At 44.3% G+C, this 17,455-nt stretch overlaps 1 protein-coding gene across 2 annotated transcripts in view; it reads left to right on the top strand.

Moving 5' to 3' along the window:
• OPCML (opioid binding protein/cell adhesion molecule like) overlaps positions 1–17,455 on the top strand; it is a 760,587-nt gene that overhangs the window by 341,572 nt on the left and 401,560 nt on the right. The window lies entirely within an intron of this gene.

Below are 17,455 nucleotides of genomic sequence, written 5' to 3'. Positions count from 1 at the left end.
CAAAAGCATTTTTTTCCACTGCATTGTTGTTACAGGCAAGGAATTTCCCCAACAACTTTGAGGCCCCCCCCCTACAAATGGCCCTGACTTACTTACAAAGTGAACCCCATTGAATTCAATAGGAATTACTTTTCAGTCAATGCAGATTGCTCTGTAAATCATTAGCTGAGTTTCAACAGACGTTACACAGTGGTTGAACAAAGCTGGCTGATGGATGTAAAAGACTGGAAACACATTCCAATTAATTATATATATTTTCCATGACTGAGGAGGGAGAACCACACAAAGCTGACATGTATGAATAAACTAAATCTGAACTGAAGGTTCTCTGGAACTTTCAAACCTGAAAGTTTGGGGCCGATGAAAAGAAAAGAGTGCACTCCAAACTGCTGATTTTGGAACAAGGCAACAGGTGAAATCTAACAACAACAACAGTGTCTTGTACTGTAAAAATAACAGTGGCCCTTTAAAAAAACAAACCATTGAAGTTATATTTTGTTTCTCCAACAAGTAATTAAATACTCCAGAGATGGCCAAGATAACATAATATATGCAGCTCACACCTGAGTGCTTGTTCGGCTCTGCTGGGCTATTTTCTGCAGCTGGTGCTACAGTAACATGTGAATATCTCTGGATACGGGCATGATGCTCCATGTTCCACCGCAATTATAGCCTTTCCATAGAGAATTCCTAGATATGCTTAAATCTGTATCCATTGCTTCTGGCTTGGCACCTTCCTTCGTGCCTCTTTATCCCTCATCTCCCTGTCTCTCTCTCTCTCTCTGTATGCATGTGGTCTTTTGAAGCGATTTCAGACTTTTTTTGTATGCACGGCATATGAGACTTATCTGATGGAGACTGCCAGGAAATTCAGTGTCTCTTGTCTCTCACCGTCCAGTGTCACACACTGCACTGACAGCAGGGGCTTGTAGGAGCACACAGTAAACAAAGCCGCATATAGGTGTGATGACAGCTTCCCTTTGCTCATAATATTTTCATCCCCGAGAGTGCACTGGGGTTATGCATTTAATGTGTTGGGCAGTCAACAACTTTTAAAATACTTAGGAAAGTCTACTAATGCCTTACCCCCCATGTATTGAAAAGGAAGCATTTTTCAGAAACTGGATGCACTGAAGAAGCCACAGAGATGTGGAAGAAAATGTTTTCACCACAAGTAGAAAATGCAGGACCTTTGCACTAGCCCTTTCTTTCATAAAACTATTGCAGTTCTTCTGCCATTTCAGCAGAAGAAACATAATTAGAATGTCAGCATGTTATCTCTTTTACCCTATAGAATTCGTGACTTTGGCTTTAGTAAGTCTTTTTGATACTAGAAGATAGTGGAAACAGGCTATGGAAGAAGGGCAACTATTGCTGGCATTTCTGAGTGTAATAAAAAGACTACACACCCCCACACACTTCTTTATTTGAACAAAAATCAATTTTCCACCAATGGAAGCATATGAACCGTCCATATTGGCATCCTTTAAATCAGCAGCTGTTTCTGTTCCCCAATCCCCATTCATTTTGGGGGCATAGAATACATTAATTCTAATTTAGTGGCGGCTGAAAACAATGCAATAAGTTTTAAAATAAACTATCAGCATCTGAAAAATAATAACAGACATGAAAATATCATGAACTGTGCTCGATTAGAGGTGGGGAAAAGAGAATTAAAGATGAGCTGAGCGCTTTGGAATTTTTGGACGCCTGCAACAAATTAATTTAAACTGCATTAGAAACAAATTATTTGTTTCAAGTGCATGTTTCTCCTTCTGAAAACATACGTATTCTGGAATGTCTCCGAAACTGTTATCAAAGTGTTGAGAAACCAATTTTTCATCAGGTTGCTACCTCTCATGCTCACAGCATCCCTACTGCTTCAAATACAGCAAAAGTGTATTCACTCGATTCTTACTTTTAGGTTTTTCTCCTTCCTCCCCTGCTTCTGTCTAGCTCAACAAAAAGTCTAATCCAGAAATCCCAGTGAGCCAGGAGTTTTGGGCCAGTGGAAGGATTCAATTCTGTCTCCCAGCCTTCCAAAAAGAGCAGCAAATCTGTCTGGCAGACAGGTTCATTAACAAATTAATAGAATAATCAGCAGGGCTTTGTGTGCATTTTGTAGATAAAAAACTGGTAACAGCATTCTTTGACTCTCTAATAGGCTGATAAGAGCCAAGTATCTACACTGTGCCTGGCCTAATCGGGGAGATAACAGAGGCTGAATCAATCCTGCTGCTCAGGCTGGGCCCTTCACAGAGGGAGCCACTTTGGGAGGGCAGATGGGGAGCTGAGAGGGCCACATCTATTTTTTTTAACATGATCAAAGCAAGAATGGGCAAACAGGTGGGAGGAAGTGTGTGAGGGAAGAACCAGGAAATATCTCTCTAGCTGCAAAGCTTAAGAGGGTATCTCAAGCTGCACCATCCAGGTGTTGGATGTGTATGAGAGAAATGCTGCCATGGTTACAGGGATCCATAGCTGGGGGGTCTGCTCTGCCACAATGCTGGACTTGCTGTGAAGCAACACAAAACATTTGTTCGAGGCAGCAAATGCCAGGGGCAGAAGGTGGGTCTGCAATTTGTGAGTAGGATTATTCTGAACTACATCAGGACTGCCAGCTCAGGTAGTGAACAGGTGTGCTGCACAGCAGGGGAAAAGAGAGGGGCAGATGACACAGTCAAGGAGGGGAAGGGATGGAAGATGCTACTACACTGGGAGATTTAAAGGTATGGATCCAGTCTATTTAATTCTGTTTCTCACATTTCCCTACCACTGGTCTGTTCTATTCCACTTAAGTGTAAAATGATTTATTTTATTATTTTAAAAAACCTGCTCAGAAAATTTGCATTAAAAAGGAACTAAAAATATGTATTTTAAAACCATATTTTAATTGCATCTTATACATATTTTAATGCCCCATTGTTCAATTTCAAGCTGACAGCCACATCACAAAATCTGTAGATGTGTGATATCTGACTGATGGTTGTATCATATTCCATGCAGTGGAATGGGGAGTGAAAATTGGTTTGGCCTGCGACAAAATGCAGACATCCCTAGTTGGAAGGTGACAACCCTCCTTGTGCATTGCAGCTTGATCCAGATGGTTTAGCAATGGCAAACAATGCAGTGATTCAAATGCACTCAAAACATTGAGCAGGATGAGTTATTAAAGTATCTGTGTTCTTAGGCAGCTTTGCTTCCTCCTTACGTGAGAATCAGATGCTACCTTTCCATTCTGTATCATGAAGAGTTCTTTGGAATTCTGAAGTGTGCCACACTCCTACCCCACAGGCATTGACTAGGCTAGAAAGCTATTTTTCCTACATTATATCACTTCAGGGTTAGGGAGCCAGGAAACAGGGACAAGAATTGGCACAGGAAAGGGTTATGTGAAGTTACCCCCACTTCCATGTTTAATTGATACAATATTTGCTTTGTTAAAGGAAGGACACTGTCAGCAGTCTTTTCAAATTGTGTGTGAAAGTAATGAGATGTTCAGGGGAATAGTGCTATCAGGTTCGATTTGACCTCTCCAGATTCTCTTTAGATGGAGAGCCAGCAACATTGAGCCCACTTCTGAGCTTGCACATTTCCCCTTTTTCCTTGGTATTAGCTTGCTTGAGGCTGTCATGAGTGCTCAGGAAGACACTGGTGGTTGGATAGCTGTATAACCCCTGGCCCCATTTGGAACCCATGAAAATGTGATGTGAAGTCTTAGAGTGACTGTAGCAGCTCACAGCTCAAACACCTACTCAGAGCCCCAGTCCAGTCCTCTTTCAGCTCCACTGGTCTGTTCACCTGCCCATCCCCTCTCTGCGAGTATGTGGGTTTTTTATGGATTTGGGGAAGTGGAGGAAGTTACAGCCAACTGTTCTAAGAAGATACCACTAAAGGGAGAGCAAATGAGCAACAAGGAGGGCAGCCAAAGTGGTGTCATGAGAGTATTGGGAGGATGCTCTGTGCAGGTGGCTGTGGCAGCTGTTGGAACCAATAGCTGATACAGGCACTTGGAGCCTTCTCTTGACTACTACAGTATAGTGGCTCCAACCCCTGCATCCTCTCAACTTTACCTTCTCCTCCTGGGACAATCTTAATTGTCATAGGACCAAATCCCAATGGCTATAGTCAAATAGGCTGCTTCCAGAAAGATTGGATTTAAGAATATAAGGGTGGCAACACTGCAGCCAAACAACAGCCAAGAAGTTTCCTTGAGAGCACTGCCACCAGAGGATACTAGTCCTATCCAAATGGTATTAGGGGGCTTTGGAACTAGGGATGATTTAGAAAGAAGCAGATGCAATTTGAAGATACTTAACCCACAGTCAACTTACTTTGGGAATCAGATGCCCATACACAGGACCTCTGGACCCCAGTTGACATGTACAACATGCTTCATTCCACTCTGCTCCTCTTTTCCATATATCCAGCTAGCAGCTGACTGCAGGAAGGAATACTAGCTAACTAGCATGAAGCTTTGTGCCCCAGCTGCTATTCTGAATGGTGCTGATCTTCCTGGACTCCGCTTGGGCCAGCCCTGATCAGCATAGAACCGGTGTGACTTGCAGGTGGCAGGTGCAATGAATCAGCACACCTGACACTTGGGGGGGGGGGAATAAAGACTTCCAATCTGGAAGCCATCAGAGATGCTCTGTCCTTGAACGTTTGCCCAAGGTCAGCAGCAGAGTTGGAAGCATAGTGTGGCAGCTCTATTCAGCTCTCCATTATCACTTTTTCTGGCCCACCTGTTAATAACCTCTTCATTTCACTTTCCCAATTCTTTTCCTGCTGCCACGCTGTCAATCCCAAGTAACAGGCAGGACAGGGACCAACTTGAAAAGAGAACAGGACTATTAATAAAACATCATAAGCATTAGATAGAACTGGGAGATTAAAGGAGATTATATATTCCGACTCCCTTCAGTTCTGAAAGAAAATGAGGAGGGGAAAAAAGACATTTGCATCCTAGGAGAGATTGGTGTGTGTGTGTGTGTGTGTGTGTGTGTGTGTGTTTAGATCATGAGGCTGTGTAAGCAGATTTCAGAGGTGTGCAGGAATATATTGTTGAGCAGAGGTAGCCAATGCAATGCTCTCCAGATGCTGTCATTGTTGTTATTACCTGCTGTTCCCCACTAGGTCCCAGGGTGGGTTACAACTCTTTAAAATCCAGAAGTACAAACAGTTAAAAACCAAATTACAGTTTCAGGAATAGTGTGGGTCCTGAAACACACATTTTAGGCAGTAAAGATAAATAGATGCATCTTTAGCATTCAATGAAAACTGTATAGTGAAATTGCCAGTGAAGTGGGAAGCTGGAGGGCACCACGTTGCCTACCTGTGATGAAGAGTAATAAAAGAGTAGTTTTCAATGAGAGCCTCTTGGGGTGATCCTCCCCCAGGTTTAATTGATTAATGTTTATTAGGCCACTTTGCACTCCGTTAGCACCAGCATTATGACAATATATAGCCGTCAGGTGGAAAATATAATGTGTGCCACTCTTATTTTGAGCAAATCACTGTGCATTTGGCTTCCATTGTTGACTTCATACCACTTACGCATAGACTGTACTCCTGACTTCTATCAGCGCATGAGAGATGGAAATGGGTCCCGTGGGACTATTCAGTTAATCTAAAACAACCTGAAAGTGTTATATTGCCGGGGAAGGGGGGGAGGGAGAGAGGGAAGCCTTTTGTGACTTTGCAGTGATCAAACAAAATAAAGAAACCCCCCAAAAGCAAGGATAATGTATTGAAGAAAAAAATGCACTTCGTTCATTTCCCTGACAAGTATAATTTAGTTTTAATTATTTATGACACTTCATAGCCTGCTAGTAAATGTGCTGTAGTATATTTTGTAAAACTAATGAAGTCTTAGTAATATGAGACCTAAATAAAGACCTCTGCTGAGCCGCAGGAAGAGATGGAATTTATTTTCTTATTTGACAAGATGCAATGGGAACATGGTCAGAATCGCCTGTTCATTTCTTCCAGTGCCCCAGGGTAAGTAGTGCTGTTTTTCACATCCGGCTGTAGTGAAATGCCTAAGAATGTGAAACTGTGAGCCAGAAAGCCACCAGTTCAAATCTTACCTTGACCACGTTGCTTGGAAAGTTACTTAGGCAGGCCGAATATTTTGATCTCTAGCCCTGTTATGAAGACAATAAACTGACCTTTCTGGCAAGACAGTTCCGATGATACTTAAGAGTGTGCAGTACAGATGTGCAGTACTACAAACTCTTTGAGTCCTCTGTTTTTTGCTACTATTCTGGTTTCCATCATTAGTTGTTTGTACACACTGGATATTGTTCAGGTGCAAAAAAAATGATGAATTTCTCATCCCATATGGTTTGAGATTATTCTCTCTTTCTCCCCAGCCTCCCCACATATTTTATTATTTGTTCACCAAAGGTCTTCAAGAATTTTCCCAGAGAGGTTTCCAAAGCTTTTTGGAAACAGACTGGATGCTTATTTTGTGCAGGTTTTCCTTCCATTATTTGGGGCCAAGTAGGTGGAAAATAGCAGCATAGGAAATGGTCTTATATTGAGTCAGACCACTGCTCCATCTAGCCAAACCATGTTGTATATATGCAGCAGGGATAAGGATTCTGTAGTCTCTTGATTCATGCCAGAATGGCCAAAGGTTTGGGATGATGGGAATTGTCATCCAAAAACATGGAGGACCACAGGTCATAGAATCATAGAATCGTAGAATTGGAAGGGACCATGAGGGCAATTTAGTCCAAATCCTGAAATGCAGGAATCTTTTGCCCATTGTGGGACTCAAACCTATGACCCTGAGATTAAGAGTCTCATACTCTACCAGCCAAGTTCTCCGCTTCTGATATGTAGTGCTGTTTGCTCCTTGGGTATCCTTATGGTCACGTCCTTTCTGCCCATAGGAATTAGAGGCCATATTTTTGCATGGCTTCTCTGTGACACCTCAGCCAAGCCATCACAGTCAGGGCTTCACCACCAGAAATTCCTTTTAACCAGAGGTGGGGAATCAGGTCAGCCATCAGGCCGGATCCTCATATCCTCCATCCCAGCAATACAAATTTGGCAGATGGGTTGGGTTGTGCACCTGTCAATCACCTGATGGGAACTCCTGCACATGCCTCTGTGTAAGGCCAGAGCTTTGCAAGGACATTGGTGCTGTCACCGATCACCTGACCACTGCCATCCGCATCTGCCACCCCTTTTGACACAGCTGCACCAGTGTTATCCTCTGTGATTTCAGGTGTAAGGTGGGTAGCTGTGGTTTGGCCAAAAGAGCCTCCCATTTCAAATAGGGAAACCTGGGTGGGACATTCATTATGCCTGCAGCCTGGCAGTTCCCTATTGCTGCTTTTGAACATTACAATATAGATCCCATAAGCTTCCTCTGAGACGTGGGGAAAGACACTTCCCACAGTGCAGGGGAGTTTTAAAGGCCAGACTCATTTTCACTGTAAGTCTCCAGCTTCTTGGTGGAGGATTTGCTTGACAGCCAACCTCAGCATCAACGGGATAATATTCCCCCTCTCCTAGAAGCTGTGGAGGGATGCATTGTGTGGAGCCGCTCAGATCAGCGAGGGGTATCACACAGCAGCCGAAATTTAAATGTTAAAAAGCTTTTGTTCATTACCAGTGGCATTCCTTCTCGTTTCCCTCCCCCTCCCCATTTGTCACTTGGAGCGGAGCTGTGACTCCTTTAATATCAAACAAATAATAAGCTCCCTCTAAAGTGATTTTTCTGACAAGGAGCTCAATATATTAAACTTTATCTATATTTTAATAGCCAATTTCACACCAAACTGCCTTCTTAATAATGTATTTACCACCTGGGGATATTATTCCAACCCATCTGGAAAGAACTGGAAATTAACTGTCCCTAAACTGAGTCGGTGTGTGCTTTAGATGCAGCGGAGATAGCAGCGGCGTCATTCCTTGGGGAGAATGGAGGGGAGGCAGCGGAAGTTGAGCGACAAGGCGCACTGAGTGAAATGTCAGGCGCAAAAGGCAATCGCTGGTGGGCAATATGATGCTCCTCAGCCTCCTTAACAATTCACAGCTAAGTCCCAGGCTTGCTCGTTCCTCCCTTCCCTTGTTCCTCCCTTCCCCCTCCATCCTGCTTTTGTGAAATAACATGGAGGCAGGCCAAAACTCAAGAAGGTCTTTCCCCAAGGTTAAAGACTAGCTTGTTTTCCAGAGTTTAGGCCTCCATGTCTGTTGAAAGGGAACTGTTTTAGATTAGAACACAAGCACATAAGTTTGGATCAGGCCAAGGGACCATGTAACCCAGGACCCTCTTCTCACAGTGGCCAACCAGACACCCAGTTGGGGAAACCCACAAGCAGGCCCAGAGCACAAGAGCACTCTCTACTTCTATAGTTTCTAGCAAATGGTATTCAGAAGCATTACTGCCTCTTGACTGTGGAGGCGGAGCATAACCATGGTGGCCAGTAGCTGTCAGTAGCCTTATCTGGTGATGTGTACCAAGGAGATTATTGGTTGGGGTGGAAGGGAACCAAAATCAAGATCCCCTGCAAATTTTAAAGGTCTGCCTTTGCCATTGATCTACCTAGTTCAGTATTCTCTGCACTGACTGGCAGCGGCTAGCCAGGGTTTCAGGCAGGGGACATTGTCAGCCCTACCTGGAGATGGCAGGGTTTGAACCTGGGACCTTTGCACGGAAGGCAGCTGCTCTACCACTGAGCTGTGACCCTTCCGTGGGGAACTTTTTTCAGGTTGAGAGCCACATTATCTCTGGGCAGCTTGGGGGGGCACATCCCAGTGGTTGGTAGGTCCACATGCAAAATTGGGCAAAGCAACAAATGAAAAAAACACACCTTCATACAGTAAATTAATTTATACACTATGCTGTATGAGGATAGAGATTCTCTATCTGAGATCAGATTCTGAGCCATTCAGGAATGGGCAATGACAAATCTTCCAATTTTGGTTTTTCTCTGCTCATTTTTCCACTCTTAAGTTAAACTCATCACATTTTTACATCAGTTTGGGATTCTAACACACCCAACCAGCGTTTAAGTTCACATTTCTCATACTATGCACATTTTTGGATACAATTTTGCCCCATATTCACTTTATTTCCTTTTGCAAACAATGCCCCCCAATGACTTGCATTATTGTATGCTATTTTTTTCATGAATATACCGGTATATGTTTTTGTATTACTGTATTTTTCATCCTATAAGGCGCACCAGCCCATAGGGCACACCTAGGGTTTTTTTTTGGGGGGTGGGAAATAAAGGAAAAAAAATATTTCCCCCCCAGAACAGGCTGCTATCCGCAAGCCTAGGGAGCCCGGCTGCTCAGCATGCCCCGGGCTTCGGGATGCAGGCTGCTGTCCGCAAGCTTTGGGAGCCCGGCGGGAAGTCGCGCCGGGCTCCCAAGGCTTGTGGAGAGCTGCCTGAAGCCCGTGTCACGCTCCGCTGTGCTCCCTGGGTATCGGGCTGCAGGCTGCTGTCCGCAAGCCTTGGGAGCCCGGCGGGAACTCCCACCGGCTCCCAAGGCTTGCAGATAGCTTCCTGAAGCCTGGAGAGTGAGAAGGGTCGGTGCGCACTGACCCCTCCCGCTCTCCAGGCTTCAGCGAAAGCCTGCATTCACCCCATAGGATGCGCACACATTTCCCCTTCATTGTTGGAGGGGGAAAGTGCATCCTATAGGGCGAAAAATACAGTCATATGTTAGTTGAAAATTTGCATTACAAAATTCAGAGCAATGCAAATTTCTAAGGATAGTTGTGCTTCAGTTTGTATATTGTTTCAGGGAAGGTGCATTGGATGCGTTTACATTAAAATGTAAACTGAACCAAATTTCTCGTCCATCCATTCCCCTTTCATACTTGCAAATGATGGTATGAACAAAGGGTCCCTTTTTCCATTTGCCAAATGCATGGGTGGCGGAGGTGGGGGTGTTGGTGGGTGCATTGAAATGGAAGACAGAACTGGCAATGCAATACCTTCCCATGTGCTTTCAAAACCTGAGGGAGCTCCTCTGATTTTTCCTATTATCACCTGTTGATTTTGGCACAGATACTGCTGTAAAAAGTACAGCTGTGGTCTATGGAAGGCTCTAAGCATTTTGTGGATTCGCTAAGCCAAATAGAGCCTACGAACATGTAGTGAGTGACCTGTCAGATCTTACACACACACACACACACACACACACACACACACACACACCATCTTTCACTTTGGCTACCCAAGGAAGTGAGGAACATAAATTGCATACTCTCTTGTCTTTCAGCAGTTTACAAGGATATGATGCGGGGGCAGGGGGCGGTGTTACAACCACACTTCAGTTAAAATGCCTTCTCATATAAAAAGGTCTTTAGTCATTGCTGGGAGTTCAATAGGGTGCGGGCATGTCTGTCCTCAACTGGAAGAGGATTCAAAAAACTTGGGCCCACAATATTAAACACGTATCTCCTGGTGGATCCAAGCCACAAGGAACCACCAACAGTGACTCCTCTAAAAACCTCAGTGCTTTGGCAGGAACATAAAGGATTAGGCATACTTGTGGTACCTCTGAACTCAAATTGTTAATTGTTGTAAACTGATACAATAACCTTGAACCTGGCCCGGGCAGTTGAGCACCAAAGTTATGTTCTGGTTTATGACTAGAATTCTGCTTCCCCTTCCCCTCTTGCCTGCCCCAGAACAGCAACAACAACTCTCTAGTTTCTCCCTCCTGGTATAGTAGAATCCTTTATATTTTATCAGATATGAATCTCCAAAGCTTATGGGAAAATAGCAAGTTATGCTTCCTTTGATATGACCCCATCCCATCATTCAATGTGGTTGTGGAATAAAAGGGGCGTTATTAAGTCTCTAATGGTGTTCATTTGCTCCCACAGACAACTACATTTTCAGCATGTGTTTCTGTGCAGCACTTTAGAATCCAATCACTGCTTCTCTCTGTTCCTTGTCTCCCCCCCCCACCCAAGAGCACTCTCCAAGCTAAATATGTTAGAGCCCCAAGGGGGTCCGCAAGGTATTATACCTTTCTTCTCTGATTAATTGGATAGCACTTTATCTTACCTAAAGTGTGTTTTCTAGTCTAATCTAATCTCTCTTGTCTCAGTCTGTTATAATCTGAATCCACCTAAGACTCTAGCACACACTGCACCCACTTATATGAGAGGGATTAGTCTGTACATGAGCATTGCCTGCCACAAACTGTTGCAGTATGGAGTGCCACTGTTCAGTGATCCAGCATACAGAAGGTCCCAGATTCAATCCCTAGCATCTCCCATTAAAAAGGATCTGTCATCATGGACTGGGAGGGATGGGAGGAACCAGCTGTGGAACCCCCAAGGGAACCCCCAGAGGAAGGAGGCCAGGGGATTGGTGGTGGGACGATGCTGAGTGGTCAGAGGGAGAAGAGGGAGCAGACTGGGAGGAAGAGGTGCTGGAAGCTGAAGAGATAACAGGGTTTAGTGAGCAGGATGAGGCTGTGGCAGAGAGCAGTCCAGACTCAGATGCAGGAGAGGAGGCGGGCCAGGAGAGACAGATGAAGCAGACTGCTGCAAAGTCCAGGGAGTCTTCTCCTCCTGTTGCGACCAGCTTCCCCCCCCCCCCGGTCTCCCAGAAACTGAAGAGGAATGAATACATTTTAAAAATTGAAATGGGCCATAACAAATAACAGATTTAAATTGCCTGAAATCAGGAGGCAGGGAGTTCCAAATTATAGGTGCTGCCACATTAAAAAAATAACCAAACATGTTTTCTTACAAAGGTGGACATGTATCACATGGCACCTACAACAAAAGTGTATAGAATAATGTGTATATCAGAAGTAATTCATACTTAAATGCTAATGAATTGTGCTGAAGACCTAAAAAAAAACAAACCACCAACTCAGGTAGAAAGACTGGGAAAGTGAGAAACCGAGAGAAGCCAGAAATTGACAAATTCACCCATCCCTCCCAGATAACCAATTTTTCCTGTTTTTTTTCCTACACACATTATTATTCTGTGCCAGACCATTTGGTAATACATCCCCGGCTGTACTACCAACCTTACTGTTGTACTACCAACCTTACTGTATGCTTGTGCAACATGGACCACTTATAAACACCATCTCCAACTCCTCGAAAGATTCCATCAATGGTGTCTCCAAAAAATTGTACACATCACTTGGGAAGACAGGCAAACTAATACCAGTGTACTAGAAGAAGCAAAGATCACTAGTGTTGAGGCAATGATTCTTCAACATCAACTTCATTGGACTGGTCATGTTATGCTGATGCCTGAGTATCGTCTTCCAAAGCAACTGCTCTATTCCGAACTTAAAAATGGAAAGATTAATGCTGGTGGTCAACAAAAGAGGTTTAAAGACTGTCTCAAGGCAAATCTTTTAAAAAGTAGTATTAACACCAACAATTGGGAAACACTTGCCTGCGAGCGCTCCAATTGGAGAACAGCTTTTACCAAAGGTGTCATGGTCTTTGAAGACACTCGAACTCAGGACGAAAGGGAGAAACGTTCTAAGAGGAAGGCACACTTGGCAAATCCACACCGTGATCAACTCCTGCCCAGAAACCAATGTCCCTACTGTGGAATGACGTGCGGATCCAGAATTGGCCTCCAGGGTCACTTACGGACTCATTATTAAAACCGTGTTTATGGAAGACAATCTTACTCGGCTACGAGTGATTGCCAAAGAAGAAGACATCCCCAGCAGGCAGCAGAGCTGGGAAGTCCAACCAGATGCAGCTGATGACTTTGGTTTGTGTTGGAATAATAGAATTGTAGAATTGGAAGGGATCCAAAGGGTCAAATAGCCCAACCCCTTTGCAATGTAGAATTGATGGTTTGCAAATTATGCAGGCCAGATGGCCTTCCTTTGGGGCTAGCAGGTCAACCAGTCTTGCCGCAGCAAAGGGAAAAGGCATCTCACCCTCAATTCTGTTCTCCTGGCCGTGCAATTTCTGAGTTAGGGCTGTGCTACTTGTGAACCTTGCTGACCACTGCAACCCCTTTTCCTAGTGTAGGAATTTGTCTCCTTTGTGCCTGATAACTATCTCAACAGAACCCCAGGGAGTCTAAAGTCTCCAATTAATCAGCTAAGCAAGGAGACTATGTGTGACAGGTAGGTCAAAGAGGGGAGGTGTAGAAAGGCTGCTTCCATCTTGCGGGGGGGGGGGTATGAATTCTGGCAGTTACCTGGGGACCTGGCAATACCAGAATCCCTAACTTAATCAAAGAGATAACAGGAAATACTATAGCTGAGGCAGTAGCAGGAAACGCTGAACAATAGGAGCTAACCCCAGCGGGTCCTGGTGCTGCTGTGGAGATAATAAACTATATAAAAATCTGCCACAGTGTGATAAGTGATGAATTAGAATCAATTATGCCTTTAAAATAATAGACATTCCCCTGGCAGGACCCATCCGGAAGCATGGTGGCTTCTGATCAGTACTGGCTGCCTTGAAGAAAAATAACTTGCTTGCATCAAAATGGGGCTTAGAGCTCTGAGTGTGATCATCAGGTTTGTAAGTGAAAGGAGCTGGACTGCTCTGTGAAGAGGAGGAAGCCCACATGAAACCCGGAGGAGGGTCAGTTCACTATAGGGATAGAGGTGGAAGTGGTTTGTGGGGTGGAGCAGAGCTGCTGCACTAGGTTCCTGCCAAGTGGGTCACTATTGCTTATAAGGAAAGGGAAGAGGAGGGGAATGACAGAGAACTCCATGAGGTGCAAACAAACTTTGAAATTCACACTTTCCTGAATTTTTGAGATCTAATGCTCACAATTTTTTAAAAAGTATGCATGCCAAATTTGTTTATTAGGAAATGGTGTGTATAAAAATGCATTTGTTTGTGAAAACAGCATGTCCCCCCCCCCAAAAAAAAGCATCATGTCAGAGGGGAAATGCTGCAAAAATGTGTACTTTAGGAAGAATTGCATACAGAAATGTGGTTATCAGGAGAAATTCACACTGGAATACTGATGACTTTTCATGAAGACATAAACACACACACACACACACACACACAAATTGATGGAAAAATGCTGGCAAACAAGTTAAGATGGCAAGAATTAGAAACTGGGATAAATTGAAATTGACATATTTGCCCACCCCCCATCTGCCACATAACTCCAACCCTTTAAAAGTCCAACTTAAATTGAATGAACAAAGTGGGGGGCAAATGTGGATTGCATCTGAAGAGTACACAGCAAAAGCCCTTGAAAAATCAAGTTCCCAAGTGACTGCATTACTTTGGAAAATTGGATTTAGATTATTGAGTCGCTTTAGAAAGAAATGACCACCTCTGGCTCTGCATTGGGGCCCTCCAAGTAGGCAGCCCATGCCAATTGCTGATAATAAAACCAGTGGGGAGCTGAGCACTTTCTAAATCTGAAGTCCAGCCATTAGTCGCTCTTCACATTTCCTCCTGGTTGGAAATGGAGACTAAAAATAGTCCTCCCTCCAACTTCCTGGGCTGCCTTCTTTTTCTTCTTCTTCTCCTTCTTCTTCTTCTTCTTCTTCTTCTTCTTCTTCTTCTTCTTCTTCTTCTTCAAGCTGCAAATGCCTAGATTCTATGGTAAAAGAGCCAAGTAAACGCATAGACAGAATGATTGCAGATGTTTCTAGCAAATAATGGATCTAGGGCATCCTATTACAAATTACCATTAAGTCTATTAGGGTAATGTGTGAGAAACAGATGTGCATGGAGAAGGGGCACACTCTCAGAACCACCACCAATACAATACTTTGTGGCTTTCTTGGTGCTTTTGCTGCCTGCGGCTTCTGAATAAACTGCCCTAGCAGCCTAGAGCAGCAGTGGCCCATTAGGTTGTGGTGCAGTCTAAGAAGTAGTCCAGGGTGGAGTGGCAGTCTGGGAAGTTTGAACTACACTTGGGCTTGCCTGAACTCATCAGGGATGGAGCAGAATTTTGTTCAATGTAGAGTGGACCAACCTAATTCACTTCTGCAGACTAATAAGTGGATTAGACCATAATTGCCATTGGATTTTGCACTTCTCTGAATTAAGTGCTTCTCAGCTCAGAAGCAGGCCAAAATGTGGATTTTGGGATAAAATGAATCATATCCAAAGTACAGCTAATGTGTCCTGTGAGCACAAGGATTTTTGCTTGCACAATGCTACTTCTACCTTTCCTTCCCCATGGCCCTTCACCCCATCTGCTGTAGGGGTTCTCCTAAACCTCTGGAACAGATTCTCAGAGGATGCAGGGCACATGGAGCAGTGTGGAGGAGAGGGGGGAATTCTGATGCACAAACAGAAATCCTTGTGCTGGTGGGAAGCGTTAGCTGACTACCACCCCATATGTTTAGGAATCCATACGCTGTGATAAAACATGTATTTTACTTAAATGAGTGTGCATGTGCTTGTTATGATTAATACATAAATGGAATGGACTCAATTTATGAAAGAACACATGAGAAATGGAGGCAGACTAGAAATCAGCTGATCCATTCATCCCCTATACACAGAACCCTACACCCATGAGACAAGGTGTGGTGAACGCCTCAGGTGGGAGGATCCACAGGGACAGCAGATTCCAGTGTAGATTTCCCCCCCTCTTGTTCCTGGTGCACATCTTCACTCACCTCTTCTTTCCTGGTGGAAGGCAGGAGATGCCTTTTTTATGGTTGCCTCAGGTGCCAAAATGTCTTGGGCAGCCCTGCTTCCACACACTCATGCAGTCTCATTGAATGAACCCTTCCCAATTGAAACAACCATCTCCTTGGGCTTTGGGGAGCAGAGGAATCCAGAGCAGCAGAAAGGGAAGGCCCTAGTATTTGCAATTACAACAGATGGCCTCTCCATGTAGGTGCATGCATTATACTCTAGGGATGTACACGTAAGTCAAACCCTATTCTGCTCACCTTCCACATTGGTCAATTCCATCACATTTCCATGCAGGGTTTTGTGTGTTTTTTGGGAGAAAATATGGAAAAAATCTTTTATATCCCACATTAAGATAGGCATAGACAAACTGGGGATTCCAGATATTTTGGGACTACAACTCCCTTCATGCCTGACCACTGATCCTGTTAGCTAGGGATGATGGGAGTTGTAGTCCCAAAACAGCTGGAGGGCCGAGTTTGCCTATGCCTGGCTTAAGAGGTGGTGTGAGACCTCCCTATTTTATTTAAAATGCTGTAGAGGTGATGATTACTTCTGTGTAAAATTCTGGCCAACAGTGAAGAACACTTGTGTGCTTTTGCTTCATGCATTCCTCCAAACCTTGTGTCCCACTGCAAAGATGGGTGCTGTTAAGCAATGATCTGCTTGCAGAGGTTAGCTCATTGGTGGATGACTTGGCAGGGCAAGGAGCAGAAGCTTGGACTGGGAAGCTTTAAGATTTATACCATCTGAAGAGAAACCAGAGTATGGACAGGGAAACTTGGGCAGGTGTCACTGGCACTTCAGTAGGGTTGACTCCAAAAAAGATGGGACAGTGTATCTTCCCCCCACATGCCCGCCATCACAATAGAATGACCCCATGACCAAACCATGGAGTGGGGTAGTGGCTCTTACCTCACTTCCCAGCAGTGCAGTCACTGCTAGTTACTGGGGTGGAAGTGGGAGGGGTGAGGCAGCAGGAGGTTGCTGCTGTGTTCTGCCACTTCTGATGGTGTGTTTCTACAGCACTGACCTCCCTACAACTTTGCCTCTTCCACCTTCTGAACTGGTAAACAGCAGTAACTCCACTGGTAGGAGGTCAGGTAAGCACCCCTTGCACCCTCTGCTACTACCCATGATGCAATAAAAGGCTATAGTGCCATATACAAAGAATGCATGGGAAATTTGATAGGCTGTCATTTGAAAGCATATGAGAAGTCTTTATGGATTGCTACTAAGTTTTGCTCACCCTGTAGCAATCCATAAAGGGTATCTCTGAATATTGCCATCAAGCAACCCCCACCACACACAAACCTGGGGTTCAGCCTGTGTGTGTGTGTGTGTGTGTGTGTGTGTGTGTTCCAGGCAGGTTTGTGGTCTGCACAAAGGAAGGAATGATCAGCCACTGCCTATTCCATTTCTGTCCCTCTCTGCCCTTGATCTTTGTGAATTCTGGGATCAGAGTCGACTCCTTGTGAATTTCCATCATCCAGCTTTGAAGGGCTCAACCTTGTCAGCCCGATAACTGGACACTGATCCTTTCAGGTTGCGGAAATCACTGTAGTGTGCCTTACAATCTTTAAATGAAAAGTGAATTACAGCTTTCTTCTAATCCAGATATGCAATGCTAGCCGGCCATTAATCCCCGTTACCAATCACCCATCATCCTGCCATTAAAACTCTCTCTTCTTTAGTCTTGGAAGGAGCCATAGGAAAATATTTCTCCCAGTGGTTGTGCCAAAGATAAAAACTTATGCCTTTTAAGAAGAGGGCTAAGCTGTGGAGATCTACAATTGCAGCTACTTTTCTGGAGTTTCCATTTATTTCAGTTGGTCTTACATTTAAATGTGCTTAGAA

The sequence above is a fragment of the Podarcis raffonei genome, chromosome 15 (assembly GCF_027172205.1).
Source record: "Podarcis raffonei isolate rPodRaf1 chromosome 15, rPodRaf1.pri, whole genome shotgun sequence".
Taxonomy (NCBI): Eukaryota; Metazoa; Chordata; class Lepidosauria; order Squamata; family Lacertidae; genus Podarcis; species Podarcis raffonei.
The sequence above is the reverse complement of the archived record's forward strand: the minus strand, read 5'-3'. Positions and strand labels throughout refer to the sequence as shown.